Source organism: Panthera tigris, chromosome B1, assembly GCF_018350195.1.
Source record: "Panthera tigris isolate Pti1 chromosome B1, P.tigris_Pti1_mat1.1, whole genome shotgun sequence".
Classification (NCBI taxonomy): domain Eukaryota; kingdom Metazoa; phylum Chordata; class Mammalia; order Carnivora; family Felidae; genus Panthera; species Panthera tigris.
Window position 1 is genome coordinate 52442778 of NC_056663.1, and position 15665 is coordinate 52458442.

General features: G+C 47.5%; 1 protein-coding gene across 1 annotated transcript in view; it reads left to right on the forward strand.

Annotated features, from left to right (window-relative positions):
- Positions 1-200: 200 nt before the first annotated feature.
- Positions 201-15665, forward strand: part of BLK (BLK proto-oncogene, Src family tyrosine kinase) — a 79652-nt gene continuing 64187 nt past the window's right edge. The window contains exon 1 of the mRNA XM_007097135.3: positions 201-736. The gene's annotated coding sequence lies outside the window, so the exon portion shown is untranslated. The remainder of the gene's footprint in view (positions 737-15665) is intronic.

Here is a 15665-nt window from a genome sequence, read left to right on the forward strand (position 1 = left end):
CTAGAGGGCCACTTGTTTTAGAAATGAGAATTCGCATTTATTGAGAGCCCATTCTGTGCCCGTCACTCCCACCCATTCTATCATTTGTGCCCATAGTATCTCTGGGCTGGGTATCATCGGCACTATTTGGAAGACAAAACAAAACCAACAAGGCTAGAGAACAGCTGCCCAGGCTCATACAGATGGCACAAGGCATCAGAGACCAAGCTCTTTCTTGTCTTGCAGATAAATACTGCTAGGCAGAGCTAAATACCCTGTAGAGTTAGCTTGGAGGTTTACTAACTCTGCCCAGTTTGGTGTAGGAAGGCACCACCCATGTCACTAAACCAAAACCCCATGAGAAAACTTTAGTGGCAGAGAGTCATCGGGACCAGTGGAGCCCAGGGCCTGAGAAAGACCAGCTGCTTGCGGTCCTTCCTCACAGGTTTTTCTGGGTCAGCAGTGCCCACTGGACCTAGTGAACCCACAGAAGCCTTCAAAGAGCTCAGTGAGAGGGGCAGGGCTCCTTGGGGGAAGCTGGTGAAGCTCTGACCACAAACCCAGGAGCCGGCCACCTCTGCCTGGTGCTCGCTGCCAGCAGGAAGCCACAAGCTACGTGAACCGATTGAGACAACAGGCATGGGTTTTTTCTTTGGGATTGCATCAAGAGTTGCTGGTTATAGCTAGAAAGCTGTTGCATCACAAGGGTGCCGGGATTTAAAAAGCCATGGTGAAAAGCTACTGAGCATTTGTCAAGGTAAGACTGCATCTTCTACCTTTTTGACCATCTTATTCTTTTAAACCGTGCAGTGTTCTGAGGCCTGTGGTTGGGAGAGTGGTCAGGAACATCACTTTGGATGTTACAGAGAGAGAAGACATTAACATGATCTGAGTCATAGCTATGAATAGATTGTCCGATCATTTGTTGGTTTCTGCTTTGGAGAGTTTTTTAGTTGTGTGTGTTTATGTGTTTCTTTTTCTTTCTTTTTCCCCATATTTTTCTATGTTTATTTATTTTTGAGAGAGAGAGCACACAAGTATGGAAGGGGCAGAGAGAGAGAGGGAGAGAGACAGACAGAATGCGAAGCAGGCTCCAGGCTATGTACTATCTGCTCAGAGCCCAACGCTGGGCTTGAACTTATGAACTGTGAGATCATGACCTGGGCTGAAGTCAGATGTTTAACCGACTGAGCCATCCAGGAGCTCCTCATTTTCTTTTTCTTTTTCTCTTCCTTTTTTTTTTTTTTTTTAAATAAAAGCTTATCCATCCAGGTAGATTCTGCTTCTTGGGTTTTCTAAGCTGGAAAAGTCAGTGAATGTGCCACAGGAAAGGTAGGAGAAGACTGAGGGGTGGGAATATGGGTGGGCACATACATGCCAGCTGTGGGGCTCCAAGCAAGTTACTCGGCCTCTCTATAAACCAGGGTAATTGTACCTAAGAGGCAGACATGATAGAGATTAGCAGTGACGGAAGGGGAGTGTCAGTTTGGCTCAATGTAAATGGTTGGTTGTTGCCCTTTCTAAATGTTGTTTTTAAATAAGTTTATCCATTTCTCAGACATCAGGGGTTGGGTGATGAAATAGGTTTAATGATGACTTTTTTGGCTAAGAGAGCCATTTCTGAGAAGGAAAGAACAGTTGATAACATATTTTGAGAGGATTTTTAAAATTCTAAGTTGTTGGGTTTTTTGGGGTCTGTTTTTGCTTTTTTGTATTCAAGTTAGTTAACATACAGTGTAGTCTTGGTTTTAGGAGTAGAACCCAGTGATTCATCTCTTGCATGTGACACCCAGTGCTCATCCCGAAAAGTCCCCTCCTTAATGCCCATCACCCATTTAACCCACACCCCCAATTCTTAGGTTTTGACAACTGTTCTAGTCATTTCATAATTGAACACTGCTTTCAACTATCCACATTACCAAGAAACTAAATAATTCTTATCATTGGGGCGCCTAGGTGGCTCAGTCCATTAAGTGTCCAACTCTTGATTTTGGCTTAGGTCACAATCTCATGGTTTGTGAGTTTGAGCCCTGTGTGGGGCTCTGTGCTGTCAGCACTGAGTATGCTTAGGACTCTCTCTCTCTCTCTCAAAAATAAATAAACATTAAAAAAAGAATTATTGCCATTTTGCTTCCATTGTTATAGAGAAAAATTCCACATGATATGTGTAGATGCCTCTCCTCTCTAGATGGAGCTTGACTCTGCTCACCTTGAGTGCGGAAGGGACTTAGAATGAAGTACGGAAAGGGAAAAACAGTAACTCTGTAGTGGAGAACATCAGCAGACGCCACCTTAAGCAGGTGGTCAAGGTTAACGTCTTGAGGGATGTTGTGTTATATTGTGTAACTTTGGCTGCGGTGAAAGGAGAAAAGTAGTTCCCCTCTGCGCTGTTCTTCCCCCAAACCTTTAACCCCGGTCTCATCATGAGAAAACATCAGACAAATCCAAAGGGAGGGACAATCTGCAGAACATTTGACCTTCACAATTGTCAAGGTCATGGAAAATGAGGAAAGATGGGGAAACTGTCACACATCAGAGGAGAGTAAGGAGACCTGACAACTAAATCTGGAATTAACATCTGGGATGGGATTGGATGCTTCCTGGCGGTGTGACCTTGGACAAGTCACCAAATGTCTTTGTGAAAAGTCCTTAATGAAAATAGGTGAAATCTAAATAAAGCCTGGAGTTTAATTAATACCATTGTGCCAATGTGAATTTCTTAGTTCTGCCAACTGTACCATGGTTAGGTAAGATGATAACATTAAGGGAAGCTGAGTGCAGGGTATATGGGAAGTCTCTACACTATCTTTGTAACTTTTCTATAAACCTAAAATTATTCCAAAATAAAAAGCTAAAAGAAATTATGCTCCTGCCCTAAAGCAGACATGGTCAAAATGTGAACATGCTTGGGGAAACCGAGCATGGTCCAGTGGTCCCTACCCTCTCTTTGAAGTTTCTGGAACATAGCAGGCCTTTTGCTTTTTTTTTTTTTTTTTTTTTACCATTGTCTCTCCCAACCTTAGTCCTAGAAATTTCTATATTTCTCTTTGTGGCATTACTTATCACTCATTTATTCTTTCATTCAGCATACATGTGTTGAGCCCTCACTCTATGTGAGGGGCTTCAGGGTTAAGTACCCCATCCTCTGTTTGCCCAGCAGAGCTCACTGTGCTGGGTCAGGCTCTCAGGCCTCCAAGTGCATGCTCAGAGACCCAAACCTGACCTCTCCTCAGTGAGGAAGGAGAAGGCCAGAATGGAGGCAGGTGAGAGCCCCAACCCTGTGTGGAATACCAGGATGGAATCTGCCATCCTCTGGTCCCAACCATCCCCCACAGAATCTGTGGCCAGCCAAGCAGCCATGAGCTGTGCTGGAAAATAATTCCCTGAACTAAGCTGTGGCCTGAGGAACGTAGAACCAGCTCCTGATGGAGTGACGCCATGGCCTTGGGAGCTCACCGTGTTGCCCTAGAATCTGCAGCAGCTGGACAGAGCCATCAGGGGCCAACATCCTTGTGTGGAAAGTTCAGGTGTGTGGGGAGGTAACAGGGGAGACTGAGAAACCTTTATCCCACCCCACCCCCACACAGGCCCCCCTCCACCAGGCCCAGTAGAGCAGGTGTGCCCTCGTTCTGGGGTGATGTCCCAGCCAGATTAGAGAAAGCAGGTGAGAAAGAAGAAAGAATCGTGAAGCTGTAGGAAGACAGCACCTAGATAAAATCACAACACTCAGATGAAGATCGAAACCAAGAACAGTGATTACCACTGGGCCTAAAGTACCTTTCCTGTTATATCTCCTGCTGCTCCCACTGCTAACCTATATGCACTTTGACTGGGCCGGTCACTCGCTTCTCTGAAATGCATGGGGGGCCCGGGGTGGGGGGACAGGGCGGGTGGCACCTGCTCCTGCTGCTCTCTTGGCCTGGGACCTCCTCCCCACTTTCTCATCTGGGCAAGGCCCACCTGTTCTAATTCTCTTGACTGATCCCACCTCCTTCTCTTCTGTCACCAGTGTCCAAATCCATTCGTTGTCCCCGTGAACCTCCAGCAACATGCTTAGGGCTACTTGTTTGTAAGAGTTCTGGATATGAGCTCCTCCAGGACAGGGAGCTGTCCCCCTTTCATCCCTCTCTGGGTCCCAGCACTCAGGACAATGTCTGGCTCAGGGCAGGTACCCTGCAAAATGGTCCTTGGGTGAAAGAAACAAGGACAAGTTTTTGAATGCAAGTGAAGATTAAACTATGAGGAAGAAAGCTCAAAGGAGGAAAAACATGTAAGATTTAATGATCACCTTTAGCCCAATGAGCTCCAGTGCCATGGTCATGCCGGGGTTTTAATAGGGGCCCCTGAAGAATAAGATGGCTGTCAGCAGGTGTCTGCAAGGCGGTGCTGGCCAGAGGAAGATGCTGGGCCTTGGGGCCAGCCAGTTCTGCACTAGGACCTGGCTCTGCCACTTCCAGCTGGGGGGTGTGAGCAAATGGCCCAGTTCTCTGTAAAGGTGCACCCAGCTTCAAGCACGGATATGAGAATTAAATTGAACCAGATGATTGGAGCCAGAGACGGAGGCATAGAAGAGGCTATGCCATGGTCCCTGCTGACCCTGCATGACCTTCACTCACAACAGGCCACTGTGTACATCAAAGGGCTGATGTTTCCCAAGCCATGTGGTAGAAGGAGGCTCCTTTGGGTGCCTTGTCATCACCACTTTCTTCTGGCTTCTTTGTATACCTTGATACCTGGGCTGCTGGGCTAGGACAAGGGTGAGGCAAGCAAGGCACCTGGGAGGCAGAATTTAAGGAGGCCCTCACCCTCAGGGGTGCTCAAGTGCAGGAAATGTTTGTGCATATTTGTGTAGTGCCTACAAAGATATGAGATGATTTGTGCTTAATGGGTCAGGAATTCTGACCTCCAAGATCATGGAAACTTGATGAGTTCCATGGGGTCTATGAGCGCTGTGAAGTTGTCTGCAAGTTTTTGTGGACATTCACACTCTTCACTCTTCTCCACAGAGTGCTCCTGGCTTCTATCACAGTCCTGAAAGCATCTGCCAACCCAAAATATTTGGAATAACCAAGTCAAATATTTAGTAATGATAATTTAATTTTATCTCTCAATGTGTTGTGGATCCCAGAATTAGAAAGAACTTGGGCATAGGAGTATGACAAAGCAGGTGTGGCTGAGAGGTTCTCTTGCATAGAGAGTGGATGGCCAGCCTGTGAGCCAGAAGGCTTGGTTCAATGTTTAGCCCTGCTGTGACCTTGGACAAGTCACTGAATGTCTTTCTGAAATAATAGTTTGACCTCACTCTCTACTGGCATAACTCAGGTAGGTTACTTTGCCCTGGAGTCTTAGCTCTTTACTTGTTGGTAGCAGCCCATCATAGGGTTATAAGAATAAACTCTCAATGCCCTCTTAGGTGAGTTGAAACTGAAGAGTTTCCACCTAGATTCTATTCAGGTCTCTGTGTGAGAACCACCAGAGGAGTCCTTGTAATTTGAAAAAGCTCATTTCAGGAGCGCCTGGGTGGCTCAGTCGGTTGAGTGTCCGGCTTTGGCTCAGGTCATGGTCTTGCGGTTCGTGAGTTCGGGCCCCACGTCGGGCTCTGTGCTAACAAACAGCTCAGAGCCTGGAGCCTCCTTCGGATTCTGTGTCTCTCTCTCTCTCTCTCCCCCTCCCCTCCTCATGCTCTGCCTCTCTCTGTCTCTCAAAAATAAATAAGTGTTTTTAAAAAAATTTTAAAAAAAGAAAAAGCACAGTTCACATTGTAACTTTTAACATTTATTTTTATGCATGATATTTATCTTGAAATCTGCCAAAGGGAGACCATGGCTTTGTTATGTTTCTCAAAGAGGCCATGAGGTCAATATGATTGAGAAACATAAATCTAGATATTTGGGGTGTTCCTCACCCTTCTCCCCCTACCATGAAGCTAGTCAGTCTGAGAGCTGTGTGTCTGGATCTCAATGCTTGGAGTGTTCAGGGAATTGCATTCCAGAATCAGGCTTGGCACCCTTTCCTGGTGAGGGTATGCCATCCTAGGCTCCAGCTGAAGGCTGCTATAAGACACAAGGTAGGGACCTCACTGTGTCATCATTGCTGAGATGCCACTGAGACTGCTGTCCACCATGACACTCAGGATCACCCTACGAACGGCTGCAGGATGATTACTCTCAGGCTCCAAACCTGGAAAATCCACACTTCTCCAGAGCAAAGGATGTCTTAAAGACACTGACTCTTCAAACCAATGATTTCCTACTCTGTGCTTTGGACTGCAGGACACTGAGAGCCTAATTTGCATCCAACCACTAGCAATTGGGCAACGCATCTCATGGTCTGTATTCCTGTGTATAAGCTTGACGCTCAGATTTGTTTTCCTGCCTGAATTTGTCCTTTGGTCTTGATTTCTTCATTTGTTTTCCTCTGCTATCATTTCATACGTATTTTTATAAGTGGCTTCAAATCTTTTTGGAAGCACCAGAAAATGAATAAGTCAATAAACAAAAACAGAACAGCATTTTTGAAAGCGCTTGATGCATGGTATGGGTGCTCGATAAGAATTAGTTTCCTTTCTGTGTACAAAACATAGACCAATTCTTTGTGTTTTTTGTTTGGCTTGTTTTGTTTCTACAAGGGTGCCACCTATGGTGAGATATTCAGCTGTGGGTCTGTTAGACATACACAAGGAGCTTGTTTCACTGCCTATTCTTACAGATATTCCTCTTGGTACTGCTACAAAGATTAAATGTAGTTATTCCATGGGAAGATTCTGTTAATTCCTACCATTTCTATAGTAGAATCAGATTTTTAAAAAGATGTTTATTTTTTAAAAAAAACGATTTCATTTGAGGGGTGCCTGGGTGGCTCAGTCAGTTGAGTGACATCTCACTCTTGATTTTGGCTCAGGTCATGATCTCACGGTCCATGAGTTTGAGCCCTGCAACAAGCTCTGTGATGGTGGTGCAGAGCCTGTTTGGGATTCTCTCTCTCTCTCTCTCTCTCTCTCTCTCTGCCCCTCCCTTGCTCTCACTCTCTCTTTCTCAAAGTAAACAAACAAACAAACAAACAAACAAAAAAACCTATTTCATTTGAAGATGGGATCAAAAACAATAACCCATTTCATGGTTTTATTTGGGTAGCTTTATGGGAAAGGCTCAAATCCCTTTTTCCCATGTGTTGACATGGAAAGGAATCATTTCCCCCTTGTGGTGTCTGTCTGATGGACATCCTGCCATCTGCCAGTACAGCAGGGGGAGATTAGGTTAAGATAGGTATCTCCTAGACTGAGAGCAGTCAGATGCTGGTAAATATTCAACAACCAGCTTTCCGGGAAACAAATGCACACACATAAATACACACATAAGTTTATTAAACATTGTACTGGTATAAAGAATATGTAACACATAATTTACAAATAAAATATGTAACGTTCTTGGGGCCCTGGGTTAAGTCAGTCGGTTAAGCTTCTGACTTCGGCTCAGATCATGATCTCCTGGTTTGTGAGTTCAAGCTTCATGTCCGGCTCTGTGCTAACAGCTCAGAGCCTGAAGCCTGCTTCAGATTGTGTGTCTCCCTCTCCGTCTGCCCCTTCCCTGCTTGTACTCTGTCTCTTTCTCTCTCTCTCTCAAAAATAAATAAACATGAAAACAATTTTAATAAAATATTCATTATAAATACCATAGAGCGATCGATTCTCCACAGAATGTTTTTGTTGACTTTTGCCAAATTCTCATATCCATGGGCTGCAACTGATGCACAAATATAGTGTTGGCATGAACATCCATTGGTATTTTCATTTATGTTAAGTAGACCAACGTGACAAAGACATGTTGGAATTGCACTCATGAGGCAGTGATGTCACTGGCTTCTTTGTTACATTGGCTAATAGTTTTTAATTACTCAAAACACTTTTCTCAAGTCCTTTGTGCTATTAACAGATATAAATAGGGCACATTTTAAAGGATTACCTACATTATTTTAACATTTTCTCCATCACGGTATTAGGTCTGAAAAATCAACAAAAAAGCAAATCAACCCCAGAAGCCCTTTCCTACTCCTGTGGTGTAAACACTCCTAGATTGCCAATTTCAAGCTGCCAACGTGACCTGGCTGGACATGGGGCTGGGAAGAGATGTGCAACAGTGCACCATTATACAGCATTTCCACTGCGCACACAACTGATGTAAATGACCTCAGTGATAATAGTGAAATGTAGTGAAATAACTGGGAAATGATGACATTTGGGTGTTTACTACCTTCGTTTTTAATATAACTCATTTAATTGTATTTTATATAATTTAATTTTGATTTTAGATCATTTTCATTTTATATGGTTTGGTGTTGAATAATGAGGTGCTTAACAAATGGCTCGTAAAGTTCCCCCGAATTTAACAACTGGCTCTTACAAACCTGCACGAGTTGGCCCCAGCACATTACTGATGAGAAGCAGGATACCTCAGTTTCAAACCACAGATCAGTGTCCTGTCTGCATCTGGCTTTGCGAAGCAGGGACCAGTGGAGAATAGCTTGCCACCTGGGCTTTCCTGAGTCCTGAGCCTTGCAAAAGAGGCCCAGGTACCCAGAGGGTCCTGCTGTCTGCTTGGTGGCAGGGAAAGAGGGGGAAGTATATGGCCCTGGATAGAGACTTTCTTCCCACAATGGTCATGCCCCTGCACCAGTTGCTGGTGCTGGTGACCTAACTTTGGGAGACCATAGCCCCTTGAGGCATTTCATGGAGCTTATAAGCTTCTTTAACTTGCATGTAAACTTTTGTGGACACAGGCAACCCTCTACAAAGAGCATTTCTGGCTTTCATCAGACTTCATCCATCCAGGAGGGTTTGGGACTTGCTGGTACAGAAAGAATTGACTTCTGGTTAATTGCTGGGGAGAACGTGGCTTTCCCATATGCTCTTGAGTCAACATGGGATTCTCTTCCTGCTCCAAGAATCACTCCTGGGAGGCCTTTGCCACCAGCGTCAGTTAGACGTAGAAAGCAGAGACGTTTCCTCAAGTGGAAACAGGGCTCTGTGAGGTACAGAGTGCTTGTTGTTGGCAACTGTCTGAGGCTGAGATTGGCAAGGAGATACCTGCTCACATCGGCCTTAACAACCAGACCTGGTGGCTCTGTCACAGGTGTGGAGGAGGTAAGGGTGGGGTGTCACTTGTACCCATGTTTCTGCTGGGACCTTACTTCAGCTGAAGCTGCTAGCCTCTTGGGCTGCCAGAGAAAGGAGCCAGCTCCCAAACTCTCCTCCTGGTCAAATAAATCTTCCGAGGCTCCTTTGCTCCATGTTGTCACCCAGACAAGCGGCCTCTGAGAACGAGCAAATGGGAAGTGAAAGTAACACCCCCAGAGAGGCTTCTGGCTCAGAGATGAAGGACAGGCCCTGTGACTGATGTCTTCCTCAGAGCTGGGACTCTGGCCTTTAGAGAGATCTCATTTGCTTGCACAATAGTTTCCTCACAGAAAGGTCATACTCCTTTGTGGCATAGGAAAAAGGGTTTAAAATCTTTCTCCATGAGGCCCCTTGATTAGGGTGCACATGGCTTGCAATGCAACGTTCATTGGATTCCTGCAAAATGACTCTGCGACATTCATCCCAGTGGGTCTGGAGCCTTCTGTTTTCAAATCAGTTTCCTCTAATTGCTGCCTGCACATAAAGCCACTCTGATGACGTGTGCTCCACCTTCCTGCCAACTCCCCCCTCCTATTTATTTGTGTGCTGTCCAAACCGCCACGGAGAGACAGCCTGTATGTAAGAAAGTTGACATCTCCATGTTTGGTCCTTCCTTTCCTGTCAAACTGGAAAGCCTGTTGGAAATTGAATGAAGAAAAGGCATGAAAAAGAATGGGGAAGAAATGTGGGCTCTGGGGAGCTGACTCTGTCCCTATAGAATGTTGTCATAAGTTTGATATTTAAGATCAATGAATCTTAAATGGACTTCTGTGAATCTTCATAGTTCCATGCCTTTAGTTCCTTGCACGTGGGAATGGCCGCCAGCCAGCCTCCACTGAGCACGTGCTCAAAAATGTCTCCAGTGTGGTGGTTTGCTGTTGGAGATTGCCCGAGTGACTGAGGGTGTCCCCCACCTCCCACCTGCCCCACCTGAGATTCAGTCTGAGAAGGGAGCGCTTCTACTTCCAGCCTGGGATGTCCTGGAGCTCTCTGGCATGTGGTGTTTAGGGGAAGTTGTCCATTTTGGACCCTGTTTTAAAGATGTTATAACTAGAAAAACAAAAAAAGAAAATCTCTCCAGGGGAAGAGGTTATTGATGTAGTATATGCTCTCTCTCCATCTCACACACACACGAACACACACGAACACACACAGCCACACAGGCACATGCACACACAAGCACATGCACAGATACAGGGAGGCCCACACACAGAGGTGACACACATACCTACCAACAACAACAAAAGATGCCCAAACCCACTGTTGCCAAGGCCATTGTGACAGAGTAAGGAATAAAGTCTGCCCCATAAAGAGGTTTCCAAGCTTCATCCATTTTGTAGCAATCCTATTGCTAAAGCACCTTCCTCCCTAAAGTTCTTCTCGCTTGTTGTTCTCATCAAACAAAGTTCTCTGCTGTCAAATGGCAAGAAGTGCCTGTCTTCTAGTCTGAGTGGGTCTTGAGAAGGGAGGGAGCATTCTCCTCCTCCTCCCCTCAGCTCAGAGCCCAGAATGGTGTGTTGGCGGCCAGCAGCTCCATGGGGATGCTGGGATGGGGGTCACAGGAGGGGCCCCATCTCCTTCTTTCTCTGGGGCTGGCCTTCCTTCACCCGACTCCACACTGAAGAGGCAGGGTCTGAAATCCTCAGGATCTTTGCCTCATCTTCCACTGCCCTGCTAAGGGTGACTGAGTCCCCCCTGTCCCCCGACCCCAACCTTTACCCCAGCATCTTCTGGAGGAGGCTCTGTTCCCTGCGGAAGAAACCTAAAGTGCGGGGAAAGTGGGAGCCTTAGCAAAGGCCAGAGGGTGGGCTAGAACACTCACTGGTTTCCCTGACTGAGGGCAATGCTGTGATAACATCTATGATAATATCTGTCTCCTCCTTTCTCAAATTTGTCCCTGGATCTCCACTGCTTTAACTCAGGCCCTTCCTGCCTCTAGACTAGATGACTGCCACATCCATAGAGCTCCTGTCTTCTCCGCAGTGATTTGCACTGCAGTCCATCCTCTCTGTGGCTGGCAAGGTCTCTCTGAAGCTCAAATGTGGCCCTGGCACCCCCAGAGGAACATCTCTGTTGACTCCTCAGTGCCTGAGAACAAAACCCAGGCCTCCTGGGACCAGATGTCTTAGTCTCCTGTTCCAGCTTCTCTCCTGGTGTTCTTCTTTAGGCACGTTGGGCCCAGCAGTCCTGTCCCCAGTGACTCCCTGTTGCCCATCACACCTCAGAGCTTGTGCTGAGCCCTCTTCTCCACTTGACATGCCCACCTCTGTGAAGAAAGCTCCTGTGCATCCTTGAAGTTCCAATCCCAAGGTCTCAGCCTCCACAAGTCTTCCTATAACTGTGCCACCCTGGCCCAGGCACCAGCAGGCATGGCTGATGGCTTCTTCTAATGAGCGCAACAGGGGGCTAGGGTAGCAAGGGCCTCATGCTAGGCACATGCACACACAAGGACACACCCTCATTCCCTGTTTGCACACCCCACTGTATCGCCAGTTCCCAGTGGCACACCTGGAGAGCAGAGTTCCTTTTCTGAGGTCACACAGATAATCAGTGACCAGCCTGACCCTCAGGCTGGACCTCCTAGCTCCTCACTCTGTCTGGTCACACCATAGGGTGTCTCTAACACAGCCTTCAAACCACCCTGAAACTCTCCCATGACCCCTTTGCAAATCTAAGGGGTAGACAATGCATGGCTGAATTTGTCCTTTGCTTTATTCCCTTTTACCTTCCTAAGGTCAACACTCAGAAATATGTATTTCGATCATTTGTCATTCATTTAAAAAGAAGAAGAAGAAGAAGAAGAACGTGCTGATTGCAAGAACAGTGAGGCTAAGGGGGAATCTTTGGAATTGTTGATAAGGACACCGACTTCAGAGAAAGTGGAAGAGTAGGTTGAGTGAGTCTGTTACGAAGGTGGTCCTGGCCTCTGGAAGAACATCTGGAGGGCTCAGTGAAGTCATGACAGAGGAAATTCATGTGGGGTGAGTGTAGACTTGAGTCCACACTTGGTGAGCAAAAATAGAATATCTAGTCTGAACATCTTGATTTCTGCTGGTAGTGGAAAATAGCCCCAGTGAACTCAGTGCTCTCTCCCTTTCTCCAGGGCTGGGCCCCAGTTCTGGGGGGAGGGTGCTAATGGGTCTTAGGACTTTGGGGCAGTGCAACACATCTGGTCTTCATCATCAATCCACACAGGCCACTGCTAGGATATCTAGTTCTGGCCTCTGACCTGGGTCAAGCCCTCCTCCAGGACTTCTGTGCCACATCATGGGTCCAGCAGTCATCACGCTGCTCCCCTCCAACTTTGGACCAAGGGACTCTGGTGAGACCACCTGGGTCCCCGTATTGCCCAGACCAACTCATCACATTTCTCTCAATCTGAGCCAGGAGAGTTCTCTTGTTTCTCCTTTCTGTTTCCCTGTGGCAGTGGCTTAAACGTGGGCAAGGAGGAAAATAATAAATGAATAGAAGAAGAAAAAAATCCATTCACATCTCACAAAAACGTTCTGCTGACAGAAACCCTGGGTAAGCAACACTGGACTTGTTGCTTTGACTTTTTTTTTTCCAACATAGAGTACAAATGTAAATCTTGTTTCCAAACTGTGTCTACAAACTTAGGGAACTGTGAGAGTGCCCATGGATCAGGACGAATAGGGGAAGGGGACTGAGGCAGACGAGGGAGGACGGACGGTTTGCCAACCAGCTCCAGCTGTGGGAGGAATGGACACGAGAACTTGGAAAGAAAGCAGAGCACCCTAGCTTCCTACCTGTGGTAGACCATCCCACCCCCAGGAGTGATCCTCGATCCAGTGAGTCCAGCCTGGACCACCAGGAGGATATCGAGATGCAGGTGGGCACTGATGGCTCCTGCTGAGGTGGGGGCCTGTCGCTGCCTCTGAGGAGGACAGATTGCCCTGATTGGAAGGGAAGATACCACCCACCTCAGCTTCTGGGAGCCATCAGAGGAAGGGAAACAATACTCTAAAGGAACTTTAAAGAGACAGGAGCCTAGTGATCCCAGATAAAGGATCCAGCTCAGGAAGCCAGATAGTACTCGGAATCTAGAAGGGGCCAGAGAATTCCAGTGGGCAGACTTGAGAGTTTGGGGAGGGGGAGATCCGAGGGTTCATGTGGAGGTAAAGCAGAATGGGTGCCAAAGATCAACCAGGCATTAGGGGTACAAATGACTTTAGTAAGACAGGATAGTGACCTCAAGTTAGGACTGGAGGAGGAGCTTGAAACCAGTGGGGGAAGAAATTGGGAGAGCTGAGATGAGGATGCCCAAGAATGCCAGCCTGTGCCAAGCTGGTTCTGTCCCTGAGGCTGCGTTTCTACAGCTGGGCACTGGTCTTGCCATCTTGGCTGGGGGACTTCCTCTCTCTGGTCTTCAGGTTCCGACCCTGCCAACGAGGGGGTAGGCTAAGTGGGCTCTGGGCATTCCATCCAGTCAACCCTTTGCTGGGTCTACTGGGCACATAATGCATATCGATCAAATGTGGAATAGCTGCCAGTACTTGAGTGCCAAGAAATGTGCCAGGTGCTTTGTGCAATGAACTCCTTTAATTCCTGCAACAGTCCCGTGTTGTCATCAGGAACCCACCGAGGGCCCGGGGCCAGAAGGCGAGAGCCCAGATGCAGACTCAGGTCTGTGTGACTCCAAAACCGGTGCTCTTCGCTTTCAGTTATTCAGTCTATCAACTGCCCACTGTGTGCAGAGCACTGACCCAGGCCAACAGTAAGGGCAAGAGAAGCCTATCGCCCGTATCGAGGCAGAGGCCAAACCCTGCTGTGAAATTGCAGCTGGCCCAGCCACACACAGCAACTGAGCAGAAATGGACCGCCAAGCATGGAGGAGCGCAGCGTCACGCTCACTTAGCATCTGGGAAACCTCTTCCCGAGGGGGCATCCAGCACAAGCTTGCTGTCCATAGAATGCCTCTCTTGTCCTGTGGGCTAGGTCAGCACCTGTCAACTTGCCTTTTCCCTTGCTGGCTGAGCATCGCTCCTGTCTACCCAGGAGCTCCAGCCTCCGTGACATCACCTTTCATTTCTCTGTTTCTCCCCACATCTGCCCACCCTTAGGGATCAGTCATCTCCTGAAATTCCTCCTGCCCCATTGTCTCCCTGCCCTGGAACTGTCAGTTGTCCATTGTTATTTATTGTGACATGCGCTAAGCCAGATACATGCTAGGCCCCGAGGACACAGAAATGAGAGTCACTAAGTAAGACGTGAATAGCCATCCTCCCCACCCCCATCCGTCTGTGACGGGGCTGTCGCCGAGGTCCTGCCACACGCTTTGAGGACATCAGATGAGGAAGCCACTCATTTATCCAGGGGCCAGAAGAACTATGATAGAGGAGCTACTGGAGGAGGGGTTTCGCAGGGCCCAATACCCCTGCGTGCAGCTCTGGGGTGGGGACTACCGCCCCCTACTGTTCACATTCCCCAGCGGTAAGCGCCCAGAGGAGAGGGAGGCAGTTTGGGGCTCAGCCGGGGGGAAGTGAGCCAGAGCGCAGACCGCTTTTACGTGGGAGGCTCTGTGCTAATGACTAGTATGCTGACCACGACCTTTAAGAAGGTCAAGTGGCCTCCTGACGCCTGAAGCTGCTGCCCCTCCAGCAAGTTGCACTGCAGGAAGCTTTTCTGTAATTTTCTCTTCGTGTCTGTTTGAGAGCAGCCAACCTCCCAGCGCCCACTGGGACCCCTCGGGGACTCCATGCCTGTTTACAGCATCAGCAAACATCAGACAAGTCATTTACCTCTGACTCTGTGGGTCAGTCCACTTGTGCATGGCATGAATCTGAACACCAGAGAGGTTCACATGGATTTAGACACGGATGTCCTCAGGCTGCTTGTATGAACCAGTCTCCCCATTGGCTGGACTCAGATGCCAAGGACCTAACGCATGGAGGGTCCGCCAGGGTGGGTGATGGAAGGCGGGAACAATGAATGTGCTCTCACTGCTCTTTCAGTCCCTCACTTGGTTTTGTGTGTAGGGGGGTCTGGCGGAGCTCTGACGGGGTCTGCCCACCCTGCCTGCCTTCTCAGCCAGCTGAGAAGGGAAGCCACAGAAAGAGCCGGCTGCTTGGAGGCGGGACAGTGCCACAGCCATTTGGAAGAACAGGCAAATTTTGTACAGATTTATCATTTATCTCCTTACCTCACAACTGTAAACTTTATGTAACACCAAAAAAGAAAATTGAAAGCAGCTACAAACCATCAATAATTCTACTAACCTCACATTTTTACCCAAGAGCTACTTGTCTTGGTTCACATGATACAGTTTTTAACGGCCAGAATCACAAGGGACATGGCAGTTTGGATTCTTGGATTCTTTGGAAACGCATCTTTTCCGTGGCTGTATGTCTTCACAATGATCATTTCTATGGCTGCATAATTTCATTTCACTGTGTTAACTCTAATTTCACCATTTCAACTGGACATTGGCTTGCTTTTTTTTTTTTTTTAACATCATAGAGGGCTTTGATTAAAAACAAAATAACATGTAGTTTGC